General features: G+C 33.9%; 1 pseudogene; it reads left to right on the plus strand.

Moving 5' to 3' along the window:
- The first annotated feature begins 3,804 nt into the window (after positions 1–3,804).
- LOC111742386 lies at positions 3,805–3,920 on the plus strand (annotated as a pseudogene).
- The last annotated feature ends 6,534 nt before the right edge of the window (positions 3,921–10,454 follow it).

Raw genomic sequence — 10,454 nt, forward strand, 5'->3', positions numbered from 1 at the left:
TTTGTTCTGTTGTTTCCTTTGCTGTGCAGAAATTTCCGGTATTTAGATTACATTGTGGAGTACATATATAATTTACTGTCCAAATAAATACACTTTTAAGAATGTGAAAGAGTATAAGTGTCAGTTGTGCCAAGGCGACAGGCATCCTTTCTGCATCTAATATAATTATCTTAATTGTATGCGCTGAGATGACAGGATAGAATGTGCCTTTTGCTACTCTTCCCCAATGTTTAATGAAAGTAGATTTGTTCCTAAATCATTCTTTCTAAATGGATTTTATAATAATTGAATGGTACTTTAACTGCACTAAAAGATCTTGCTATTTAAAGAAATCATATGGAGATTCCTATTGCAAATTGGATAATGGTAATTCTCCCCACCTCAAATTTCTCTTTTGTAAGCATTGTTCTAGGTTGAACAGCTCTTAGTACATCTGTATAATAATTAGTGTCTGTAAAGAATATATGTTAACTAATTTCTTGACAATATGTTCAAAGTCATCTTTTACTCTTTCCGTCAAATCCTAATTCCAATCCATCAGCAAATCCAGTTGGGTATTCCTTTAAGATACATATATATATTCTCACCTCCCAAGGAATATATATATATTCTCACCTCCCAAGACCAAAGGACCATTACCTCTCATCTTGTCTACTTCAATAGCCTAGACTTCTGCCTCATCTGCAGACTATTCTTCAGAGATTAGTTTGACTACAGATTATATCAACATTCTTCAGATCATTACATTCAGAGTAAAATAAAAAGTCATTGCTATTGTCTACAAGGTTTTGACTGACGTGAGCCTGCTACATTCCTCTCAAACTTTATTTTCCTCCACTGTAGTCAATACAGAGAGACTCAAACACAGAAACCATGTATCAGCCTTAGTGCCTTTGTACTTGGTGATCCCCCACGTATTTGCATAGCTCATACTTTTGACTTTATTTATTTCTCTAGATCATTCTATCTACAAGTTAAATCTCTCGCTTCCTACTCTGCTGTATTTTTCTTCATAGAACTTATTCATTTTTGATGTTATATTATATGTATTTGTTTATTTTCTGTATTTCTAAATAGGCTACAATTTCCACCAAGATAGAGGGCTCTGTCTCTACTAGATCTGAAGCATTTAAATAAATACTGACAAATGGTAGGCATCCAATTCATATTTGTTGAAAGAATATATAAATAAATGAATTTGTATGAGAGATACAGATTAGGTCAAATCTCAGGTTGAAAACTTCAAAAAACAAAATTGTGCATTATAATCTCTCATTCAATCTTTTACCTTCTAAATGGGAGGAGAGCCTGTGGGGAAAAAAAAGGTCAAACAATAATGAATTCAAACAGTAAGCCAGGGAATGCTGAAGACTTGAGGAAGAAAGAAGAAACTGTACTGTTTGTGTTATTTTAATGTAAAGCTTTATGGAATCCGAGGTCTTTCTCATTGAACACATTGTTCTTTTTAAAGAGGAGAAATTCCTGCTTTTCAACTCTGATGAAAAGATGGGCTTTATGCCATGCCCTAAAGATTATCAGATTAGTTCTTTGTTGGCTAATGGAAGGCAAGGAGGTCCATAAGTGAGAGTCTTCCTTAGGAGATTCCCTACCTCTGGTTCTCTGTAGATGTAAGTTGGAAAATAAGAGCAGAGCAGCAGCACTCCAGCTGATCTCAATTGCCCTGAAGCTTCCAGGGTGGAAGGCTGATCTCTAAGCGGTAAAGGCCCAACCATTTAGTGCTTTATAGACCATAGACTATTGCACTCAGAAGCAAATAAGCAGGCGGTACTGACTGCAGAACACCGATGGAATGTGCTCCCTGTAGCTCAATCCACACAGTAGCCAAACAACCCTCTGTTCTGCTCTAGCTGTAGCTTCTGGATATCTTCCAAGGAAGAGCAAATTGCTTAACACCAACAATGGTTATAAAGTTGAACAAAGCCCAGTGTCACTTTCTAAGTTGGAATTATACTTAATTCAGGACCAATCTTTTGATGGGAATCAAGGAGTTTTATACCACTGAGAAATTTTTAATCATGATAGCTTCCTGCCAAATAGTGAGGTTATTAATAATTCTGTAAACCTTCAAAATAAATTTTGACAAGTTCGTTGTCAGAAAAACCAGAAATGTGGACGCAAATTTCTGAACAGACCTTTCAAAGATCTTTACAGGTTTTACTAAGAACCCAGGTGACATTTCCGTTTTAACATTCCCACAAGTATGTCATAATTTGCTAATTAATATGTGATTTTATAGTGTGCCTATATATTTTTATCTTTATTATTCTATATGTTGATAAATACTACTTGATGAGGTGGTAGCATAAGTTTGACTATAACATTTCATTAAAACTGAATTATTTTCCCTTTAATCTTGAGAAAATCCAGAAATAGAAGGATGACAAGGGCTCGTTATCATCCAGGGTCCAATCCCCTGTTCCTCATGTCTGGAAATATTAGGATCTAAAGGTAGTAATGATATCTTCCATGCTCTTTTGCTTTAGTTTTATAAGCTGTTCCGAGTGTATTATCATATTTGAGTTTTACAACAGCCTTGGGGTTCTTATCCTCCATGTGCAAAGGAGGATACTGAGACTCCGAGAGTTTAAATAATTTAGCCACAAATACTAAATTAGAGGGAGAGTTGGGATTGGGTTGCAAACCATCTGATTAATCTTCTCACTGCTCCGTGTCACCTCTTTATCATTATTCATTGTGGCTCTGAGTCTGTTTTCCCTAGCACTTCTTACACATGTAAGATGCCTGTGTTGGAGTCATGCCATATCATGGAAATCATAGCTTTGATCTTATAATTTATTTTAAAATGGCCTCAAACCCCAATATCAGAACACATAGAAATTATTTTTCAAAGATACATAACATTAAGAGTCTTTTTTAAAACTCTAAAATATTAAGAATATTTTCTAAATACATGTGTGCATCACTAAAATTATTAATGAAATGAACTTCTATGAGCAATAAGATTACTCTCAGTATAATTCTACATAAGCGAACTTCTAATTGCAACAAAGATTCGGATGACTTAAGCAACAATATTCTTATTTTGTGTATGTCACCTGGATATACTAGTAAAATATTTGTATCTGAATTATCTAGATGTACTAATTTAGAAAATGATACTCTAGAGACATATCGTCCAATATGGCAGTCGGTAACCACACTGTAGCTGTTGAGCACTTGATATGTGGCCAGTCTGAATTTCCATTTTGATGACTTCATACAAAAGAAGAATGTAAAATATCACATTAATGTGTTTTATCTTGATTGTATATTGAAATAATAATTTAGATGTCTTGAGTTAAGTAATATGTATTACTAAAATTTATTTCACTTGTTTCTTTTTACTTTTTAAAAAGTGGTTAGTAGAAAATTGAAAACCATTCACATGGCTTACAGTATACTTCTCTAGGAAAATGTTGCTCTGGAAAACACCAAAAATATCTAAGACATGACTTTTGTTCTTGCTAGAGGATTAGGCTTATTGAGGTTAATATATATGAAACAATTAGAGGTGGGAGGATAGATCTGTTTAAATACAAAGTGATTTGGGAAAAAAAAAAAAAAAAAAAAAGGTGTCTCCAAATAAACTCAAAGAAGGGGAAAATCAGTGAGGTCTATGAAGGGAGTCAAAATTTTGCCATCCTGAAGCTGCTTTGGGGGATATTGACGTTAGCTGTTTACTGAGAAACAAAAGAGGATGTGGTTCCATAGTGTAGCAGTCAGCACGTCTGCTTTACATGCAGAAGGTCCTGGGTTCATGGCCCATTGAAGCCACGGGCCATGGTCTATGGCCATGCCACCCTGAACAAGCCCGATATCTAATCTCAGAAGCTAAGCAGGGTCGAGCCTCATTAGTACTTGGATGGGAGACCACCTAGGAAGACCAGGTGCTGTAGGCATAAATAATAATAATAAATAATAAAAAAAGAAAAGACTCAGAAAAAACTTTGACCTTCCCCTCTTTCCTGCCTAAGAGATACAGTTAGAAAAGCCTACTTTAGGAAAGGCTCAATCATCTGAGAACCTTCATTTAGCATTGGTCAGGAAGACTAAGTCTGTTGGCTAGACACCCTGTGCCCCATTGTTTCTGAGTTTCCCAGCAAGAATGTGCCTTCCATGCATGTTCCACTCTTCCCCAACTGCTTGCAAATCACCCATTCTCACTGAGATCTAATACCTCTCCCCACTTTCTCCTTCATCTAAAATGTCATATATACCCAATATTGCTTCATAGTCTCTGGAATTTTCATGCTTATGTGAATTCCCCATGCACATGTATTAAAAATTTGTTTTTCTCTTGTTAATCTGTCTCTGTTGATTTGGTTATTGGCCCAGCTAGAAGAATTTAGATGATGGGAGGAAAAATATTAATTGTTTTTAGCCCCCATGTCTACAAGATGTGAGGAACATCTGATGTTAAGGTTTGTAAGCAAGCCTTTGCATAGGCTTGATAAGGAACAGGGGAGGATGGTACCACTATCGGGGACCGACTAAGGGAAAGAAAAGATTAAAAGATGGCAGAAGGGTAATGAAAAACCTGACTTTTCTATAAGCACAAAAAGGATAATTACTAATAAAAAAAGATGTTTTCTTTTCTGATTTTTTCTTAAAATCTGAATTTTAAAATCAAATTGGCAAGTTGAAATATGCAACATTTTAGGAGGCCATTTGACACATGCTTTTTAATCCTTAAAAGAAATAATATTTGTTAGTCAGACCTCAAGTTTTCTCTGCCTGTTTCTCTATTCTAAATTTAATGTGCCCCTTTATTTCTACAAAATCACCCAATCTGAAACAGCTTTGCAAATATTATGGGCTTTCAGTGTTATATGGCTCATTGCTCCATGCATTTATCAAAATTTCTGCAAATAGAGAGATAACCTAAGGCTATAAAAATTAACACGTATGAATTAATCACTGATTTTAGTTTGGGTTATAAAATCAATAAGAAAAATAAATCAATTTTTAAACTTAAATTCCAAAAGCATACCCAGAAGAGGTGTAACTGATAATCTGGCTTGTTTCAATAAGAATGTGAGCTGAAACCACATGTCAAAGAGAACTCCAGAAATATAATCTGTAAAGAATGTTTTTTGTTTTCAAATTTGGAATCAAAATGGTAGAATGAAAGCTGTATTTTATTTGACTCTGAAAGAGTTGTCTAATATATATGAAACACCAAAATAGAAGTTGTTTCTGGGTTACTGGCCTCTTAATCTTATATTAATTCAAGTAATGCACCACCACCACTATCTTCTATTTAATTATTTTTATTTATGTAACATTAAGCTCCATTTTCATTACTTTTGGAGTATAAAAAAAAGACAAACCCAGGGTATTTGGGTAGTGCCCTCACCTCATTTACAATCCTCAGAAGACCCTTTCCTTGGTGGAGAATACAAATGACAGCCCTTGACATTCTTTAAAAGCGGTTTTTACTTCTTTAATTAGGATTTTCAGGCAAGACCTTCTGCTTGAACCCCTAACATTTTCAGACACTTGCCTCACTTCTCAGATTATTCTTCCTAAATTTGTGCTGAATACATTCTTGATTTGCAAGAAAGCTGCTTTCAGGCTCTTTCATATTCTACTATAATCCCTTGGTAATTACAAAGGCTCTCTTTGCAACAATAGGCAAATCCAGGAGGAATTCAGTAGCTATTCCTCACACAGAAAATTGTAGTTGGACATCTCAGCTGAATTTGCCTCCCAGGGGGCTCCAACTTAGAAAACAGTGCTGTTAGAAATGCTAAAATGGAAGAGCTCGAAGGTTATAATGACAATAACTTTGTGTCAGTGGAAAACACTGCTAAATAAAGTATGGAAAACCAACTTTCAATGAAATATTTTATTTAATAATGGATAAATCCTAAATATAAAAAGCTCAGTACTAGGACAGCAGATTCTAAACTATTTAACACTCCACATATAACAATATCTCGCCCTTACAGGTTTCAAGCCATGGGGAATTTGTACTTTTTTCCCTCTCTCTTTGCTTTCCCGTAATTATTTGTTTACTTTTTCTCTTCGTTCTTTTTCCCTTCAGTCACCGACATAAAAGCCATATTAGAAATTCTTTAATGCCACAAAATCAAGAATATCAAAATAATATTTGTGTAATTATTCTATGTTTGGTTATTTGCAATTTATCTTGTTATGAAACATTAGCAACTGGTCATAATTATTGATTTAAGGTAAAGTTTTATAACATGTACTTTTTTTTTTTTTTTTGCCATAATCACAACAAAGTATTTCACAGTATTTTTTACATTAATATTTGGGGAACTTTTAAAAGTCTTCACTCACTAAAATAATGTAAAATGCCCCTGAATAGTTTTATTCTAATGGCAAATACATGATACTTTTTTTTGCAGTTATAAATCAATTATTTAAATATAGTATGTATTTTGAAAAATGTATGGCTCTTGCTCTCTTGCACTAAGGTAAATTTAAATTAATTCAGTAATGTAGTAAAGGAATTGCCCAAATCAAGAAAGTAGAAAGCTAAGAAATTTTATGTCATGCTTTTTTTGCATATGCGTTTTTTAATTTTTCCCAATTACATTGTGAATATTTGAGGGACTGATTAATGCTCTTTCCTGTACCATCCTGCCCAACATCTGTGCACTGAGCATCATGTATGACAGTTACCCACTTCACGATTTCTAATAACACTAGTAATTTCATGTCAATGCCATTTCTAAACCAACTGAAAATACATAGAGAAACATAACAAAATTATACTTTTTAAAGGATCACACACAGGCAGACAGGAATAAATATTATTAAGGGGCTTCTAGAATACTTTGCTTTTGTTTCATTGTAGGATTGGGTGAACAAAGGGATATCCAAACAGATAGTGCCTTGAGATGTAAGTCAACTTCATCCTGTAGTCCCAAGAATCTTTGATGGGTAAGCAGCATGTCAATAATCCTAACATGAATAATGATAAACTACATGAACACATATAGGATTAGGGAACTGGGCCTCACTTAGTCCTTTGGATCCATTGAATTTTCAGGGTACCATGACAGATTTTTTAAAGAATCTCAAAATAGACTGCGAGATCAATAATTCAAATTCTAACCAAATGATGCTCTGTGATTTATCCAGACTGTAGATTCCTAGATGAAAGAAGACCTAAGTTACAGCCTTTACATGAAGAAGTAGGTAAAGGCCAAGTGGCATCTCTTTGGCCAGTTATGTCCACTTCCTCCAGAAGTAAAGAAAACACATTCTTAGAATCCCTAAATCGCAAGCGAGCATAGAGTTAGAGAAAGAGTTAAATGACATGGTTAAGCTTGGAGTAATATAACGTAAACAGCAAAGAAAAACAATTCACTATGAGTGTTTATATATGCAATCCAATGGCCTTTTCAATAAACCATTCAAAGGGGAAAAATATGTTTCCATTGGCAAATGCTTGTTAAATCTCCTAAAAGCAAGTTTTTGCTTTATACCCTGCTTCCAAAGTACTCAGTTCGATCCTATAAATCGATTGAAGTTGGGGGAAAAATAATCAACTCCTTAGGTCCTTGTAAACATTTCACTTTTATTTTTAGGAAAACAAAAACAAAAACAAAAACAAAATATTTTTTAAAAACTGCAGGTGTGAGTAAACTAATATTGAAATCTCTTGTGAACTGTTTTACACCTTACCCCTTCTGGGTGACCTTGGACTAAAACAAATTGGACTAAAAATACAAAACTTGTACCTTCAGATACTCAAAAGCTTATTACAGATGAAAATGAGTAAAATTTTACAGCTATCTGGCCCATCACAATAGAGATCAGATCTACCTGCGCTCATAACCACATTATAGCCTCCAGAAGCAAGCAAACTTCCACACAGGATCCATTTGAGCAACATTGCAAAATATAATCTTAGTTCTTTAGTTTAAATTACTAGTTAGAAGAGGATAACAAAAATGTATTACCTATGAAAAAATCTTAAAAGAATACAAAGAGATGTTAATTTTATTCAATATTTCTATTCATACCTAAAGATCACAATCTCTCCCAAATCTCATTGAATTCTAGTTTAGACATTCAACACTACTCTTACATTTATCTCTCTAGAAACCGAGATATGCTCTCAGTTTACCAGAAGTACAAAATTTCCATGTTTCAGAAAGAAATGACTCCCTTTGATACATCTCTCTCTCTCTCTTTCTCTCTCTCACACACACATGCCAAATAAGCATATGAATGATGATAAAAAGAGAGCAAATCATTTGCTGCTCAGGTTTACCCAGTCTTGTGGTAGGTACTAAAAGAAAAATAAAAGTAGTAAAAAGTAGTAAAGAACGACGATTAAGATTAGACCTTAAAAAGAAAGCCAAAGTTAGTGGATTCCTAATTTTGCTCTTGCTTTTTTCTATTGATGAGGATCTTCCTTTGATCTTCTTCATTGAGTTCTTATAGAATTGAAGTTTATATTTGTCTACTCTAAACATACTCTAATAACACTGATTTTGTTTTGTTTTGTTTTGTTTTGTTTTAGCTTCCTTCATGAAGCTTATCTTCCAATAATTTAGTGTTTTGAGGTATTTGTTTTCTGGGCTATTTCAAGATTTTCAAATTGTTTTTGCACATGGACATAAACTCAGACTTTGGACTAATATAAACAATAGTAGAAATTTTTTTTTTAACTGTAGCATGTTATTTCCTGCAAGTTTCTAAAGATCAAAGAATGTTGGAATGGGGAGTAAATCCCAAATTATTCATGTTGTGATAGAAAACTGAGGTTTACAAGGACTAAATGATGTTCATAAAGTTATTGACAGAACTGAGAATACCATGCCTTTTTGAATTACCAGGCGATGATTCTTCTGCTGTATTATAACCCTATTTATGGTAACATTTCAAATAAATGCAGTATATAATTTTTTTTATCATCGAGTAATTTGTTGATGAAATTGTATTTCCATTAAGCAAATAGTCTCTCCATATGTTATGTAGATGTGATGTGCCCTCTGTTCAAATTTTTCCTGATGCAGTCAAAGCCATCATTTGAATATATTTGAAAAGGACCAAAAAGAAAATAGATGTATATCATTAGCGTAGATGGAAAATCAGAGGAATATACCACTTTAATCATCATGCGTAATTTCTTATAGATTTTAGTAAGTTAACATCATGTACAAACTTGCTTAGCACCAAACAGCAGCTACATCTTTGACAAAGTCATTAAGGGTCAGAAACCTGAGACAGCCCTGGAGCTCCATCTTCTATACTGTTGTATCATAAGGAAATGAAAATCTTTTGATCCCTTTGACTCTTTACCCCATCACTAAGTTATTTGTATAACATTATGCATTTGCCTGCTCATTTAACAAATTCTGCTTAGTGTTTACTTGTATCCAGTGTCTTATTTACTCTCCAATGCCATTTCTAAACCAACTGAAAATACATAGAGAAACATAACAAAATTATACTTTTTAAAGGATCACACACAGGCAGACAGGAATAAATATTATTAAGGGGCTTCTAGAATACTTTGCTTTTGTTTCATTGTAGGATTGGGTGAACAAAGGGATATCCAAACAGATAGTGCCCTGAGATGTAAGTCAACTTCATCCTGTAGTCCCAAGAATCTTTGATGGGTAAGCAGCATGTCAATAATCCTAACATGAATAATGATAAACTACATGAACACATATAGGATTAGGGAACTGGGCCTCACTTAGTCCTTTGGATCCATTGAATTTTCAGGGTACCATGACAGATTTTTTAAAGAATCTCAAAATAGACTGCGAGATCAATAATACAAATTCTAACCAAATGATGCTCTGTGATTTATCCAGACTGTAGATTCCTAGATGAAAGAAGACCTAAGTTACAGCCTTTACATGAAGAAGTAGGTAAAGGCCAAGTGGCATCTCTTTGGCCAGTTATGTCCACTTCCTCCAGAAGTAAAGAAAACACATTCTTAGAATCCCTAAATCGCAAGCGAGCATAGAGTTAGAGAAAGAGTTAAATGGCATGGTTAAGCTTGGAGTAATATAACGTAAATAGCAAAGAAAAACAATTCACTATGAGTGTTTATATATGCAATCCAATGGCCTTTTCAATAAACCATTCAAAGGGGAAAAATATGTTTCCATTGGCAAATGCTTGTTAAATCTCCTAAAAGCAAGTTTTTGCTTTATACCCTGCTTCCAAAGTACTCAGTTCGATCCTATAAATCGATTGAAGTTGGGGGAAAAATAATCAACTCCTTAGGTCCTTGTAAACATTTCACTTTTATTTTTAGGAAAACAAAAACAAAAACAAAAACAAAATATTTTTTAAAAACTGCAGGTGTGAGTAAACTAATATTGAAATCTCTTGTGAACTGTTTTACACCTTACCCCTTCTGGGTGACCTTGGACTAAAACAAATTGGACTAAAAATACAAAACTTGTACCTTCAGATACTCAAAAGCTTATTAC

Source organism: Pteropus vampyrus, unplaced genomic scaffold (genome assembly GCF_000151845.1).
Source record: "Pteropus vampyrus isolate Shadow unplaced genomic scaffold, Pvam_2.0 Scaffold92, whole genome shotgun sequence".
Taxonomy (NCBI): Eukaryota; Metazoa; Chordata; class Mammalia; order Chiroptera; family Pteropodidae; genus Pteropus; species Pteropus vampyrus.